Genomic DNA, 17,033 nt, shown 5'->3' with positions numbered 1-17,033 from the left:
CATTGGAAAAGACCCTGATGCTGGGAAAGACTGAAGGCAGAAGGAGAAGGGGACAACAGGGACGAAATGATTGGACAGCATCACCAATTCAATGGACATGAGTTTGAGTAAACTCCAGGAGGTAGTGGAGGACAGAGGAGCCTGGTGTTCTACAGTCCGTGGGTGAACAACAGTAACAGCAGTAGTGCAGAATGGATTATAACAAGTAGCTGAGAATGAAGCCGGGAGTGTGAATCCTAGCCCTGCTACCTACTAGGTATGTGACCTTAGGCAAATTACTTAACATCTCTGGGCCTCAGTTTTCTCATCTATACAGTGGAAATAATCATCTCACAAGGTTACAGTGAACACCAAGCGAGAGAACGTTTGTGAAATTCTCAGCTCATTGTGTGCTGTGTGCTTGGTCTCTCAGTCATGTCCGACTCTTGCAACCCCATAGACTGTAGCCTGCCAGGCTCCTCTATCCATGGGATTCTCCCGGCAAGAATACTGAAGTGGGTTGCCATTTCCTTCTCCAGGGATCTTCCCACCCAAGGATCGAACCCAGGCCTACCCCATTGCGGGCGGATTCTTTAACAGCTGAGCCACAAGGGAAGCCCAAGAATACTGGAGTGGGTAGCCTATCCTCCAGCGGATCTTCCTGACCCAGGGATTGAACCAGGGTCTCCTGCATTGCAGGCAGATTCTTTACCAACTGAGCTATCAGGAAAGCCCATTAGCTGATAGTAAAGGTATCGTTAGCTGATAGTAAACGTGCCAAAAGTGGCACTTTTCTTGTTTATACTTTATTTATTTTTTTTTAACTCTACAATATTGTATTGGTTTTGCCATATATTGAAATGAATCCCCATAGGTATACATGTGTTCCCCATCCTGAACCCTCCTCCCTCCTCCCTCCCCATAACATCCCTCTGGGTCGTCCCAGTGCACCAGCCCCAAGCATCCAGTATCGTGCATCAAACCTGGACGGGCAACTCGTTTCATATATGATATTATACATATTTCAATGCCATTCTCCCAAATCATCCCACCCTCTCCCTCTCCCACAGAGTCCAAAAGACTGTTCTATACATCAGTGTCTCTTTTGCTGTCTCGTATACAGGGTTATTGTTACCATCTTTCCAAATTCCATATATATGCCTTAGTATACTGTATTGGTGTTTTTCTTTCTGGCTTACTTCACTCTGTATAATAGGCTTCAGTTTCATCCACCTCATTAGAACTGATTCAAATGTATTCTTTTTAATGGCTGAGTAATACTCCATTGTGTATATGTACCACAGCTTTCTTATCCATTCATCTGCTGATGGACATCTAGGTTGCTTCCATGTCCTGGCTATTCTAAACAGTGCTGCGATGAACACTGGGGTACACGTGTCTCTTTCAATTCTGGTTTCCTCAGTGTGTATGCCCAGCAGTGGGATTGCTGGATCATAAGGCAGTTCTATTTCCAGTTTTTTAAGGAATCTCCACACTGTTCTCCATAGTGGCTGTACTAGTTTGCATTCCCACCAACAGTATAGGAGGGTTCCCTTTTCTCCACACCCTCTGCAGCATTTATTGCTTGTAGACTTTTGGATCGCAGCCATTCTGACTGGTGTGAAATGGTACCTCATTGTGGTTTTGATTTGCATTTCTCTGATAATGAGTAATGTTGAGCATCTTTTCATGTGTTTGTTAGCCATCTGTATGTCTTCTTTGGAGAAATGTCTGTTTAGTTCTTTGGCCCATTTTTTGATTGGGTCATTTATTTTTCTGGAATTGGGCTGTAGGAGTTGCTTGTATATTTTTGAGATTAGTTGTTTGTCAGTTGCTTCATTTGCTATTATTTTCTCCCATTCTGAAGGCTGCCTTTTCACCTTGCTAATAGTTTCCTTTTGTTGTGCAGAAGCTTTTAAGTTTAATTAGGTCCCATTTGTTTATTTTTGCTTTTATTTCCAATATTCTGGGAGGTGGGTCATAGAGGATCCTGCTGTGATGTATGTTGGAGAGTGTTTTGCCTATGTTCTCCTCTAGGATTTTTATAGTTTCTGGTCATACATTGAGATCTTTAATCCACTTTGAGGTTATTTTTGTGTATGGTGTTACAAAGTGTTCTAGTTTCATTCTTTTACAAGTGGTTGACCAGTTTTCCCAGCACCACTTGTTAAAGAGATTGTCTTTAATCCATTGTATATTCTTGCCTCCTTTTTTCAAAGATAAGGTGTCCATATGTGCGTGGATTTATCTCTGGGCTTTCTATTTTGTTCCATTGATCAATATTTCTGTCTTTGTGCCAGTACCATACTGTCTTGATGACTGTGGCTTTGTAGTAGAGCCTGAAGCCAGGCAGGTTGCTTCCTCCAGTTCCATTCTTCTTTCTCAAGATTGCTTTGGCTATTCGAGGTTTTTTGTATTTCCATACAAATTGTGAAATTATTTGTTCTAGCTCTGTGAAGAATATACTTTATTTTTAATAAAGCATTTACTGGGACTTCCCTGGTAGTCCAGTAGCTAAGACTCCGTACTCCCAATGCAGGGTACACAGGTTTAATCCCTGGTCAGGGAAACTAGATCCCACATGTCACAACTAAAACCCAGCACAGCCAAATAAATAACAGGAAAAACAAATAAGGGGGGAAATTATTATAAATGAAGTATTTTGAAAAAAAAGAAAAAAGCATTTCCTGAGTGCCTGCTATCCATTCGATCATCCACTGGTTTGTTCATTCATTTATTTGTTCATCAATGGCACCCCACTCCAGTACTCTTGCCTGGAAAATCCCATAGATGGAGGAGCCTGGTGGGCTGCAGTCCATGGGGTCGCTGAAAGTTGGACACGACTGAGCGACTTCACTTTCACCTTTCACTTTCATGCATTGGAGAAGGAAATGGCAACCCACTCCAGTGTTCTTGCCCAGAGAATCCCAGTGACGGGGGAGCCTGGTGGGCTGCCATCTATGGGGTCACACAGAGTCAGACACTACTGAAGCGACTTAGCAGCTTAGCAGCAGTCAATAGAAACCGTCAAGTGTCAACAGTGTGCCGGAATCTGTGAAATGCACTAGAAATAAAAACAGTACAGTGCTGGGACTTCTCTGGTGGTGCAGTACATAGGAATCCACCTGCAAATGCAGGGGACAGGGGTTCGATCCCTGGGTGAAGATTCCACATGCCAAGGAGCAACTGAGCCCACGGGCCACAACTACTGAAGCCCACACTCCCTAGAGCAGCACACCGCAACTACTGAAGCCTGGGCACCTAGAGCCCGTGCTCTGCAACAAGAGAAGCCACCACGATGAGAAGCCTGCACACGGCAAGGAAAGGTAGCACCTGCTTGCTGAAACTAGAGAAAGCCCACGCACGGCAAAGAAGACTCAGTGCAATCAAAAAATAAATAAAACTTTAAAAACTAGTACCGTGCTTGACCGGTTTTAAAGCTCTTTTCCACGCACTGCCTTGTTTTACCTTCCGGCTACTTTCAGTCTGATGATAGGAGAACAGAGGCTCTGAGGACGTGGTGATTTGTCCACGATCCCAACTAAACGGTGGCACAACGGCCTCCAATGACTGTTTTCAGACACACAATCCATTTTACTTTACAGGACACTTCACTGCTGGAAGGACAGGGTCATTAATAAATGAGTAAGCCTGGGCCTCTCCCCACCAGTCTCCACAGTCTGTGCTCCTGGGACGCAGGACGCCTCCCCTCATTGTAGTCTTTTCCCCACGGCCCTACTGGAGTTGCTGGTTCTGATTCATCTCTGTATGCCAGGAGGCGCCTGCCCAGAACACAGTACGGCCTCTGCATGATGCCTGTGTCCAGCTGGGTTCTCAGCTGCCAATGATGGGGCAGGGCCCAGGGCCCAGGCGGTGCCCCAGCTATAAAGAGGCTGAGAAAGCTTAGGTCTGGCTTCTACCTGGAGGAGTGGGACTCAGAGTGGGGAATGTTCAGAGGTTCTGGGAAGCCAAAGAGCATGCCATGGGTGCTGTGTCCTGGCCTGAATTTGATTCTGCCTGACTGGGGAGACCCATAAATATTTATCCTAATTAAAGGGTAATTCTACTTTCTGCAGAGCCTCAGTGCCTCTATGGGAGATCAGGGCCAGGATCCAAGACTTCTGTGTTCAGATGGAGTCCTGGCCAAGGAGGCCTTTGAGCTGGTCTTGGACAGAAGGCCTTACTCTGCACAGTCACAGAGACACATGGGCTCCTGGCCCTGCCCCACCCACGTGCAGGGGCAGGACGCACTGGCATCTGGCCACTCCCAGGCGAGGTGGGAGCCTCAATACCTAGAGGCCTGTGCAGCTCCTGCCTGGACGCCAGTGTTGGGAGGAGTCATCGAGTGTGACACTGAGCAACCCACTAACAGCGCCCAGCTAAGCTGCAGGTTCTGGGGGTGATCCTGTCCCCCACCCTAAAAAGTACACAACTCCTCTACCCAGCTCAGTTTCTGCAACACTGTTGAGAATACAGAGAGCCAGAGAAACACGAAGATAATAAGTAAGAGAAATGGTAGCTAAGATAAACATGATATAGTCACATGGCCAGGGTTTCTCTGATGGCTTAGCAGGTAAAGAATCCACCTGCAATGCAGGAGTTGCAGGTTCGATCCCTGGTTTGGGAAGATCCCCTGGAGAAGGGAATGGCAACCCACTCCAGTATTCTTGCCTGAAAAATCCCATGGACAGAAGAGCTTGGTGGGCTACAGTCCACGGGGTCGCAAAGAGCTGGACACGGCTGAGCGCACAGTCGCACAGCCAAACCCATGAGAGAATAGAGGAGAGGTGATTAATGCTGCCCCGGGGCCTGAGGAGGCTGGAGAGGAGGACTGGGCCCGGTGGTGAGAAGGACTGGCAGAAGTTTGCTATGCAAGGCAGGGGAAGGAAAGGTGTTTCACAGGAGGGAACAGTGGGCTGTAAACAGGCAAATCACTGAGGCGCACTGGGGACGGACAGGAGGCAGGAAGCAGGCAGGAAAGGCCAGTAGGGCAAACCGGAACATGAGACCTTGCCGCGACCTTCAGACAGAGACCAAGCTGCCTGGGAAGTTGTGGCATCTTGCATTTGAAAGGAAAATGAACATCTAGCCTGAGAAATAAAGCTGTGTATGTAATGCCCACTCTGTGCTCAATGGTTTACAAGCTTTTCCTCCACACCATGCAACGTGCACGCTTTACAGGTGTGGACACGACACAGAGCCATGGTTTTTCTACGGTACTAGCCCTGTCTGAGGGGCAGCAGGGCATAAGGAACCCCCACAGAACCATAGCAGTTCCTTGAGGGTGAGGACTCCCTTACATGGAAGGAAGCAACTTGGAGCTGTTTAAAGAGTTCGGGACTTCCCTCATGGTCCAGTGGCCAAGACTCAAGAACCCAGGGCGGGGGGCCCAGGTTCGATCCCTGTTCAGGGAACTAGATCCCATGTGCCACAACAAAGACCTGGTGCGGCCAAATCAATCCATAAATATATAAAGAGTCTGCTCCTCTGAACTGAAGATCTGAAACCTGGGCCCCTGCTCTGGGCCACCATAGCGCCATCCAAGGTCACTGAGCCCAACACCTTGAATGGGCCACCTGTCAAGGATACCCCAGACTGAGGCTTCTCAGCGGCAGCGCCCATGCGCCTAGTGCGTGGTGCTCAGTGACAACTGTTAGATGAAGCTTTCTGCAAAGAATTCTTCCAGTTGTCTGCTGGCTGCAGCCAACGCCTCAGGAAGTAGCTCCCAGTCTCTCTGGTTCACCAAAGTCACAGGGAGAGGGTGGGGCCCCCCTCCACTTCCATGGTGCCACCCAGGGGTGAGAGTGCTGCTGGAGCCCCCAGGCAGCTGAGTCAGGGTTGGGGAGGGCTTCCTGGAGTAGGAGATCCAAGAGCCTAGGTTTCCCCACGAGGCGGGGGTGGGGTGCAGGGTGGGGGTGGGGTGGGGGAAGAGGGATGGGTGGGGCTCGGGAGTGAGGAGGGGTCTGGTGGGGGCCACCTGGAGAGGGCTCTGGGGGGGTGGGGATGGAGGTGGCCCCACCTTTCAGGGCTGCATTTCCCCCTGTGCTTCTGCTGCCTCAGCAGGCTTGCCCAAGGTGGTGGGTGTTGAGAGAGGGTGGAGGGGGCAAAGGAACCAGCTCTTCCTGAGCCGGGGTATGGATCAGGCCCTCTGGAGCTACGTGCCAGCCTCAGCTGTTATTTGTGGTAACTTCCAGCCCCTCCAGGCCTGTTTGTCGTTGCTGTTTAGTCACTAAGTCGTGTCCGACTCTTTTGCAGCCCAATGGACTGTAGCCCACCAGGCTCTTCTGTCTGTTGGGTTTCCGAGGCAAGAATACAGAGTAGGTTGCCGTTTCCTCCTTTAGGAGATCTTTCCAACCCAGGGGTTGAACCCACCTCTCCTGCATTGGCAGGCGGAGTCTTTACCCCTGAGCCACCTGGGAAGCCCCCAGGCCTATTTACTCATCTGCAAAATAGGCTCAATAATGGGGTTTCCTGAGGACTCTGTGGAAGGTGATTTTTGCTGCTCTTTGCATTTGTCTGTTGTTTCTGAGTTCTGTGGAGGTTGAGCGATGAACCCACTGGACCCTCTGTGTCAGATTCACAATAGTCAGATCTGGCATTTTTGAGCACTTACTGGAACCGTCCTAAGTTCCTTATGTGTATTGTCATTTCGTTCTCACACCACCCTGCTATTAGCTGTGTTTTGCAGATAATGAATGTGAGCTTTCCATCCACCCATTCCCTCACCCAGCACTGCTCATCAGATGCCCGGTGGCCTGGGCTCCAGGTCAGCCCACACTCGTCAGCACACCTGGCTTCCCGAGCCAGCCAGATGTCTGGGCAGGCCTTGCAGCTCCCAGACCTGCCGTCGCACCCTCTTTCGGCCCCGCCTGGCCGCTTTCCCTACTCACCTGGCTAGCTTGGCGACTGCCAAGGCTTGTCAAGCTTCCCCCCTCCACAACCCAGTTGTTTGGGTGCTGGCAAATGCCAGGCTGGTGAGCAGCCCCAGCTTCCACCGGCCCAGCTGCCCTTGCCCTCAAGGTGCAGGGTAGGCGTGGGGCAGGGAGTAGGGGAGAGACAGGGTGTCTCCCAGGCTGGGAATTGCTGAGACGGAACTGTAGCTGAATCACAGCATTAACTCACCCAGAACTGTGTGTGTCAGTCGCTCAGTCGTGTCCGACTCTTTGTGACCCCGTGGACTGTAGCCCGCCAGGCTTCTCAGTCCTTGGGATTCTCCAAGCAAGAATACTAGAGTGGCTGCCATTCCCTTCTCCAAGGGATCTTCCCAACCGAGGGATTGAACCCGGGTCTACTGCACTGCAGGCAAATTCTTTACCATCTGAGCCACCAGGGAAGTCCAGGACTGGGGCTCAGGAAAACAAACACCTATGCATGTCGGGGGAGAGACCCAGCATCCCTGGAACATGAGTGGCCAGGAGGTGTCCTCTGCCGAGGTGCAGGCACAATTTACTTCCCTCTCTGAACTTAAGTGTTCCCAACTTCTTCCCTTATTCTGAAACCAGCATGAGCCCAAGGAAGAGAAGGCAAGGGAGAGTTTCCCCAGATAAATTAGGAAGTGAAGTCTCATGGGAATGGAGTGGTGTTTCAGCCACCTAGAAGTGGCTTCTGGGCTCAGGGAGCTGAAGCCCAAATCCAGAACTGACAGTCTTAGGAAGGCAGCTTGGACGTGGGAGGACTAAGTAAGGCAACTGAAGCACAAACATCAACTCCCACCTCTGCTGTTGGTGGCCAAGTAAGCAAAAGTGACTCACCTATAGATGAGCATAAGTGTCCTCATCCCTGAGATGGGAGCAACCCCACCGCGTGAGAATCAAGTGAGGATGACCACAGAGGAGACACCAGCGCCCGCAAAACCAGTCCTCAGCAACCCAGCTCCACAGGAAAAGGGCTACAGGCAAATAGGTTTGGAAAACACTCTCTCCTCTCTGGAAATGTGTCCCACAGGTAAAGGATTTGGAGAAGCCCTGTAATAAGGAAAGTATGTGGAAGTTAATGCTGGGTTTCCCCAACTTGGCCCAGGAAGGAAGCATTCTGTGGTGGTGGTGCTCTGAGTGCCCTGTATGCGAACTTCAGGTGGCCGTGGCATTTGGAAAAGGGCAAGTTGTCCACTTTCGTGGGGGAGAGGAGTCAACTAAGAGAAGGGTGGCAGCAGCCTGGAAACCGGGTGGGCCTTCAACACGCTCCTACACTGGTGGGTGGAAGTGGACATGAACACGGCTGCACTGAAGGCAGGGGGGCCAGGCTGATTAAAACGTCAAAGTCTCCGCCGCTTGATCTCTAGGAACAAATCCACTTTAGGAACTTATCCTGCCTAACTGCTTGCACTGGACTGTATGTACAAGAATCTTCACTGAAGATCATGTGTAAATACTAAAAGGGAAAAAAAAAAGTGAACAATCGAGACATCCAGCCCTAGGGGAGCATTTGAGCGATGACTGTCTATGCGTACAGCAGCCATGCATATGGCAGCCTGGACTGTTACCATGGATACAGCGTGGCTGTGCACTCTGATGGGCAAGACTTCCCAGATGTGCACTTCCGCAGAAAAAGAACGTTCTCTCCTGTCTCTTTATATATATATATATATATATATATACACACACACACACACATATATATATGTCTTATTTTTTATATTCAAGTAACACTTCAGTGAACATTCTTGTAGATATACCTCATGTAAGTATTTACAGAGGAATAAATTCCTAGAAGTGAAATTGCCATATCAAAAAAAAATTTAATTCATGTTGATGCTTGGCAGAAACCAACACAATATTGTAAAGCAATTATCCTTCAATTAATAATAAATAAAATTTAATTATAAAAGTTTTGATATTTTTATGTTATATATAGTATATGTAGAGAGAGATAAATGTAGACATATAGATATGGGTGCATGTATATATGCATATATTTATTAGTGTAATATGTATATATACATACATGTACTATATAGGTGGACATATATATGCAACCTACTTATACAAAGATATATGTGTGTGTGTGAATACAGATAGAAATGACACACACCCATATTCATATGTACCCAATATCAATACTATAACCACATAGAAAAGTATCCAGAAAGGGATATGACAAACTTAACAGAGGCTCTCTCTTCAGAGGGACATGTGTGATTAGGAATAAGGTGGGGAGGACAATGACACTTAACAGCATTATCATCCTGCTTTTATTTTTTACAGTGAACCAATTTCAACAGTAATGAAATTGTCTTTTTCTTTTTGGCCAAGTCATGCAGCATGGAGGATCTTAGTTTCCCAACGAAGGATTGAATCTGGGCCCCCTGCACTGGAAGAACAGAGTCTTAAACACTGGACCACCAGGGAAGTCCCAAGATGTCTTAAAAAAAACCCCACTAAAACTAGACTGAGGAGGATGGCTTTGCTTTGGCAGCCAACTCAAAGCCTTTGTTTTTTCGTAACCTGAAGCCACGGGTGTTTGTTATGAATACAAGCATCAAATGACAATTGGATCCCAAGATTCATTGCTTTTGGTTTCAATAGAAAAATCACTTTTTTTGGTTTGCATTTGAAAAATACCAAAGATCGCAATAATGTGTAACATACCACTTACAAGAATATATTGAAAGAAAGATGTCAGAACTACCTTTGTTAACCTGAGCAGTCTTCTCTCTGAAAATAACGCTCCTAACAGTCTCCAGGGAACAGGGTGGCGCAGATTCCGAGTGGAAGTCTTGTGAGGCTGTGGGGCACTCTCAGAGCCTGTCTGCTATGCGTTCATGGTCCCTGGTCTCCGGAGCACACAGCCTAGCGGGGGCATGTGAGCCAGCAGTGCCCACCTGCCGTGTTCCCACACTCACATCTGTGTATTGGCCACTGTGCTTGGTCCCCAGGCCCTGTTGCATTACTGACCTTCTGGGATTCTTTCCCATGCTTTTGAAGTGTATCCTTTAGAAGAAGTTCACGTAGTTCGGTTTTCTTGGTGGGGAACTCACTGTTTTTGTTTATCTGTGATTCTCTTCCTTTTGCTCTCATTCTTGCAAGGTGGTTTTGCCAGTTACACATTCTAACTTGACCATCTACGGTTCGTGGACAGCCTCCTCTAGTCTTAAGTCTCCCATTGTTGCTGGTGAACAGCTGTTAAATTGTCCCTGTGTTAAATGCTCTGGCTTTCAATCCAGAATGAGCCCAAGATCCTCCGTCTTTGGTATTCTGCCCACATTATGTGCCCAGCTGTGGCTTTCTTCTCGTTTACTCTGTTTAGGATTCATGGGTTTTCTTGATTTTGTGGATTCAAGTTTTTCATCAGGCACTCTTCCTTTGAAAATTAACTTTCTTCCATTTTCTCTATTCTTTCCTTTGGGGACTCAAATTTGATGTAGCGAGACCTTTTCATTATATTCTGTTTCTCCTCTCTTTCTACCTCTTTCCTACTCTCCTCATCAGTATAAGTACAATAAACATCTGTCTTACCGTTACAGTCTAAAGAATTTTCTGGCATATTTCTCCAGTGCATTATCTCTTCAGTTGGGTCTCATCTATAATTTAACTCATCAACTGAGTTTTAAATTTCAATAATTATATTATTCATTTTTACAAGAATAAATGAATTTTCTGGAAAAGAAGGGCATTCCTTGGGGGTGTCAGCAAAGGTGAGAACAGGGGCACAAGAAAGGGAGAGGAGTCCTAGGTCAGAGGGACGGGGGTGCTGTCCAAGTCCATTTTTTATTAGATAAGACCTCTGCTGCCAATTTCATGGATGCCTAGTGTGTGAGAGCATCCAGGGGTGCCAGGCGGGAGGGGACCAGGAAGACCCAGCCTAGGGTGTGTGGATTTGAACCTCCCCATTTTTAACCCAAGATCTCAAAAGACTTCATGATTCTAGTCCATTGGACTGTCAAGTTAATGCAGGTAATTTTGGAAACAGTGGTAACAAGACCGAACTGGAACAAGCTTCTGGCTCTTATGGGCTTCCTTTGCGGCTCAGCTGGTAAAGAATCCGCCTGCAATGTGGAAGACCTGGCTTCGACCCCTGGGCTGGGAAGATTCCCTGGAGAAGGGAAAGAAAGGCTACCCTCTCCAGTATTCTGGCCTGGAGAATTCCATGGATTGTACAGTCCATGGGGTCACAAAGAGGCAGACACGACTGAGTGACTTTCACTTTGGCTATTTATAGACCACTCCAAAGTGTGACCCTCCTGGCTTGGCTTTTGTTGAATTTGAAGATCCTGGAGATGCAGCTGATGCTGTCTGAGAGCTAGAAGGAGGAACACCGTGGCTGCCAAGGAAGAGCGGAACTCTCGAATGGTGAAAAGAGAAGCAGAAATCATGGCCCACCTTCTTCTTGGGGTCGTTGCCCTCCAGATGATTACGGGAGGAGTCCTTCATCTCCATGCACATCTTCAAGACGGAGATGCTTCTCCCAGAGCCAGAGCAGGTCCCTATTTCTAGAGACAGGAGAAGAGAGAGATCACTGTCCCAGTAGAGAAATCACAAGCTGTCTGGTTCTTTCTAGATCTTTCTAGACCTAGCAGGTCTAGGTCAAATGAAAGGAAATAGACCTCTGAAGTCCAGAAAGGCACACAACTAGTTAGGGGCAGAGCCAGGATTGAAACATAGATCTTCTTATTTCTTTAGGGTCTAGCAGTTGGTCAGGACCACCCAAGAGGGAAGGGATTAGATACTGAAAAGACTGAGATGGATTCCAGTCCATGTCATCCAAAATAAACTACGAATGAAGTATAGAGAGACCCAACAAAGATCAGTTGTTCTTCCATGACTACTTTGACATATTTATTTTAAAAAGTATACACTGATAACCCACCTGAATCCTCCTCTTTTTGTTTCCCCTTTTGGTGCCCCTGCTTTGTGGTACACGAAGCACACTTTCAAACGAGGCTACTAGGAATTGCAGCCTGAAAAGGGAGCCACAGCTTTGCCTGCACTGGAGCAGGCAGGACGGTCTTGAATGCAGCTGGAAGCCAGGGAGCGGTGGGGGGCTCCCGGAGACCCGCAGCTCCTCCCAGTCGCTGATTCCGGGAAGAGCGGCTGGAAGGCAGATGCTTGAGGAGGCTAACGTTGGGGCACCGTCGCCACCTGGTGGCGTAGCCTGGTTAATGCCGCGATCGCGTCTACAAGCCCAGAGAAAGGAGAGAACAAAGGAAATGTGGGCGGAGGCGCCAGGCTGGGCGATTTGACTTTGCCCAAAGAATTGCTGAACCGCCTTGTGCATTCCTGGAAGGTGCTAGCCTCCGAAGAGCTGATCTCTTGGTTCTCCGAGTGTGCAAACAGAGAGCCCTGGGCCTTACAGGACTTCCAGGCGTCATTACATGGAAATTAGAAAGACCACAGTCTTGAGATCTTAGAATCATCAAGGTAATCCCCATCCCCCATCCCTGCCGCCAGGTCACTGTCACAGGGGCTAAGAACTGCCCGAGGTCACCCAGCTCCAGTGGCTGTTCCCGCCTCCGCCTCCGCCCCCGCCCAATATGGGCAGCCTTTGTTCACTAAGGTCTCAGCGACATTCCGGCCCCAGGCGGCAGAGTTTACCTTATCTCTGTGGCCCTCCCTGGGGGCACAGGGCCTTCGGACCCACGCCCTCTGCCTCCCTCTCCGCGCTGGAGCTTACCTCCCTCCCGCCTCCTGCTCCCCTTCCCTCGGGTCCCCGCCGCCACCGAGACCTCTGTCCTACACCTGTCCTTTCAACTGCCGTTTGCACATCTGGGACAAGTTGCTGTCACCAGTCTGGATATTTCTCCGGGGCAGTCCCCTCGCGTTCACCCCCTGACCACCCAGAATCTGTACAGTCCACTGTCTTAACCCGCCCTGTCCACGTAGGAGGTGCTCAGCACTGCTGTCCCCTCCTCCTACAATGTTTTCTTTCGAAATAACATCATACTTAGAGAAAAGTCGCAAAAATAGTACAAAGAAGTCCCTTACCCGCTTTGGTGGTGATTTAGTCTCTAAGTCATGTCCGACTCTTGGGACCCCATGGACTGTAGCCCATCAGGCTCCTCTGTCCATGGGATTTTCCAGGCAAGAATGCTGGAATGTGACATTTCCTTCGCCAGGGGATATTCCGGACCCAGGAATCGAACCCCGGTCTCCTGCATTGCAGGCGGATTCCTGCATTGCAGGCAGATTCTTTACCGACGGAGCTACCACTGAGCTGCGGGAGAAGCCCTACTCCCTTTACTGAGAGTCATTTATTTTTAACATTTGCCCCATTTGCTTTCTTATCCTTTGTTTCCATCACACACACGCACTCTTAGAGTTTATAAAACCATTTGAAAGTAGGTTACATCATATTCGTTAACCTTCAGTGTCATTTCCTGAAAATAAGGATATCCTTATATAATTATAAAATTCAGGAAATGTAACATTGAGACAATATTTTAGCCTAATCAATAGTGTGTATTTCAGCTTGGATAATTGTCCCCAAAATGTCCCGTCTAGCACTTTTTGTTTCTGTTTTGTCCCAGACCTAATTCAGGTTCACATATTTCATTTACTTGTCATGTCTTGAGTCTCCTTAATCTGAAAAGTTAGCCTCTATTGTTTGTGACACTGATATTTATGAGGGATACAGGTCAGTAATTTTATTAAATTTCTCAATGCACATACTTCCTTTCCTCCTGTATTTTTTGCTGTAAGTGCCAAAGGTCTTCCCAGGTGAAAGTGAAAGTCACTCAGTAGGTCTCTTTTCGACCCCATGGAATTCTCCAGGTCAGAATACTGGAGTGGGTAGCTGTTCCCTTCTCCAGGGGATCTTCCTGACCCAGGAATTGAACCAGGGTCTCCTGCATTGCAGGCGGATTCTTTACCAGCTGAGCTACCAGGGAAGCCCAAGGTGATGCTAGTGGTAAAGAACCCACCTGCCAGTGCAGGTAGACCTGAGACACGGGTTCGATCCTTGGGTTGGGAAGGTCCCCTGGAGGAGGGCGTGGCAACCCACTCCAGGATTCTTGCCTGGCAAATCCCATGGACAGAGGAGCCTGGTGGGCTACAGTGCATAGGGTGGCAGAGTCAGACACATGCCAAGGGTCTACCCAGTTCCTCAGTTTAGAAGCGTGGGCCCCTCCCTCCCAGCCTCACCAGGTCCTCACGCCTACTGCCCTTCTCTCCAGTGCCCTTCTCTCTCCTCACCAGCCAGCCAGCCTCTGCTCTGCCCTCAGCGACTGGACTGCTTCTCACAAGCTGGTTGTTTAGTGTCATCCTGCAGCATCAGGAGAGCTTGTCAGAAATGCAGACTTTAGGCCCCAGCCCTACGGAATCAGAATCATTTTAACCTGTTCCTCTTGCATTTCTTTGAGAAGTCCTGCTCTCAGACATCCCTGAAACAGAGCCCCCAGCTCCACACTGAAGGAATGTCCCTCTCCACTGCCCCTGACCCTGACCTCATTCTTGCCTCCCTACCTTCAATTGTGTGCTGTCACCTCTGTACCATTTAGTCCTTCCTGGAATGCCCTCCTGAGACTTCAAGATGAGGCTTAAAGGTCACCTCTTGTACACTTCCTGTCACTCCTCTTGGGTGCCATTTCCTCTGAACCTGTCTTTTATTGTAGCTTCTGTTACTCAAGGCTCCTGATCTTTAAGTGATTATTCCATTCATTAGTCAGTGAGCTTTCTGAGGGAGAGCCTGCATCTTATTCACTTCCTTATCTCCAGGGCCTGGCACAATTCTAATGTCTGTTGAATGAGCACATAATAGAAACAGCTCTTTGTGGGCTTCCCTGGTGGTCCAGTGGTTTAGAATCCACCTTGACAATGGGGACACGGGTTTGATCCCTGGTCCAGGAAGATCCCACGTCTCTAGGTAACTAAGCCCATGCACCGCAGCTGTTGAGCCTAAGTGCCCTAGAGCCCAGGCTCCACAAGAGGCCATTGTGATGAGAAGCCCCTATTTGCCGCCCTCAAACAGCAACAAGTACCCAGTGTAGTAAAAAAAAAAAAAACCACCCAGCTCTTCTTCCACGTAAGTCTTCCTTCCCAGTAGACCTGAAGTGGGTATTGGGGTATCCAAATGTTGGGACAGAGGTGGCCACAGGGCACCTCAACGGCCCTTTGTGATCCCGGAGATCAGGCCCCAGAGAGAAGTGGCTTACTTGCAGGTTCCTTTCTGGAGAGGTTGATCCAGTGAGTCACCACTGACTCATGACCTTCCTGGACAAGTGCCCTCACATGGTTCAGTGTGAGCGGCAGAGTCGTCAAAACCAGAGTTACAGATGAATACACACAAGATGGAGAGACTTAGGTGAAGTTTTAAACATGAAAAACAATTATGTACCTTCTTGCTTAGGAAATAAGTCATGCTGGTGAAGGATAATGGTTAGCTCAAGGATAGGGGAAGACTAGAGGGTTTATAACCAGGCTGGGATAGGCAGGGGACTTCAGCCATGCTGTTTATTCTTAAGCTGTGTGTGGAATATGAGTATTGAATTATTTTTTATACATTCTTATGTCCTCTGAAAATTCTTACCTGAACCAAGGCATCATGCCTGGCACACAGGTGGCCTCTTTTTTTTTTAATGTGTGATTTTGCCCAAGGTTTTCAGTTAACCAGCCCTCAAACTTGTGGGTGCCCACTGTTTACTACATGAAAACTTTCTCCAGGGAGTGCTTCCAGCTCTAACAAGCAAAGTTCAGAGGGTGAGAACAGAATCCCACCCTGTGATGGAAGCTTAAGATGAATATAGATAAGGCTGGGGTTATATCTTAGCACATGGGCTACAGTTCAGATTTCATTTTATAGGCAATTAAATTCTCAAGGAAGAATAGTTTGAACTGCTGCTACTAAGTCACTTCAGTTGTGTCCAACTCTGTGCGACCCCATAGACGGCAGCCCACCAGGCTCCCCCATCTCTGGGATTCTCCAGGCAAGAACACTGGAGTGGGTTGCCATTTCCTTCTCCAATGCGTGAAAGTAAGAAGTGAAGGGGAAGTCGCTCAGTTGTGTCTGACTCTTCATGACTCCATGGACTGCAGCCTACCAGGCTCCTCCGTCCATGGGATTTTCCAGGCAAGAGTACTGGAGTGGGTTGCCATTGCCTTCTCCAGTTTGAACTAATTATTCATTTTAGCAAGGTGACTGTGACAACAGGCCAGATAGGAGACCAGCTGGCTTTTGCAATAATACAGAAGTACTGCCTGCTAATTTATTTTTGGTTGTGCCACATAGCATGTGGGACCTTAGTTCCTTGACCAGGGATTAAACCTGTGTCCCCTGCAGTAGAAATGTGCAGTCCTAACCACTGGACTGTCAAAGAATTCTCTCAAATTAAATTTAAAAAGCAATGTATGGTATGAGGTGAAGAGACTGGCTGAGTAGATATTGAAGCTGTGTGATTGGCAGAAAAGTCTACTTAGTCTACTTTTATATGTCTGCAATTTCTCATTAAAAAAGGTAGGCATCTTATAGAAATCATAAATATACACTGACATGACAAGTAAAAAAACCTTAATTACCAGAATGGATAGTTTGTCTTGGGATAGTTTTTCATAAATGAATAAAGGGCTGTCGCTTCATATAAACTGGGTAAAAGGTAGGTCCAAGGAAACTAGCAAATGATACAGAAATAGATGTTGAAGAGTTCTAATAACACTTCATTGTGAAAGACTGAGAAAAAGCATATCTAAGTTAACATTTAATATGCTTTCATTTTTTTTTTTACCAGTTTTTATTTTTTTGGGTAACTTTCTACTTTGTATTGGGGAATAGATTAACAAGGCTGCAATATTTTTGGGTATTTTATATGCTTTAAAATGTGTACAAATAATATAGTTGTAGATATTGTGGATATTTAACTATTTTCACCATGCAACTTAGCTTGTGGTCTAACTAATCAGAACGTTCAAATCTTCTCATTAGGAATATGGGGTCTTATCTTTGGGAAGGTACTGCAGTATGGGATGGGTTAAACTGACTACAGCCATGTGATTTTACATGTCGTTGAAAATCACCTGTCTATATATATATATATATATATATATATAACTCTCTTTAAATGTATGTATATATATACATACATACATATGAGGGTATGGCAGCCCACCCCAGTATTCTTGCCTGGAGAA

General features: G+C 47.5%; 1 pseudogene; it reads left to right on the top strand.

The window, feature by feature from the left end:
* The first annotated feature begins 10,810 nt into the window (after nucleotides 1-10,810).
* LOC100139688 (serine/arginine-rich splicing factor 3-like) lies at nucleotides 10,811-13,662 on the top strand (annotated as a pseudogene).
* Nucleotides 13,663-17,033: the final 3,371 nt, after the last annotated feature.

This window comes from Bos taurus, chromosome 22 (genome assembly GCF_002263795.3).
Source record: "Bos taurus isolate L1 Dominette 01449 registration number 42190680 breed Hereford chromosome 22, ARS-UCD2.0, whole genome shotgun sequence".
Classification (NCBI taxonomy): Eukaryota; Metazoa; Chordata; class Mammalia; order Artiodactyla; family Bovidae; genus Bos; species Bos taurus.
The sequence above is the reverse complement of the archived record's forward strand: the minus strand, read 5'-3'. Positions and strand labels throughout refer to the sequence as shown.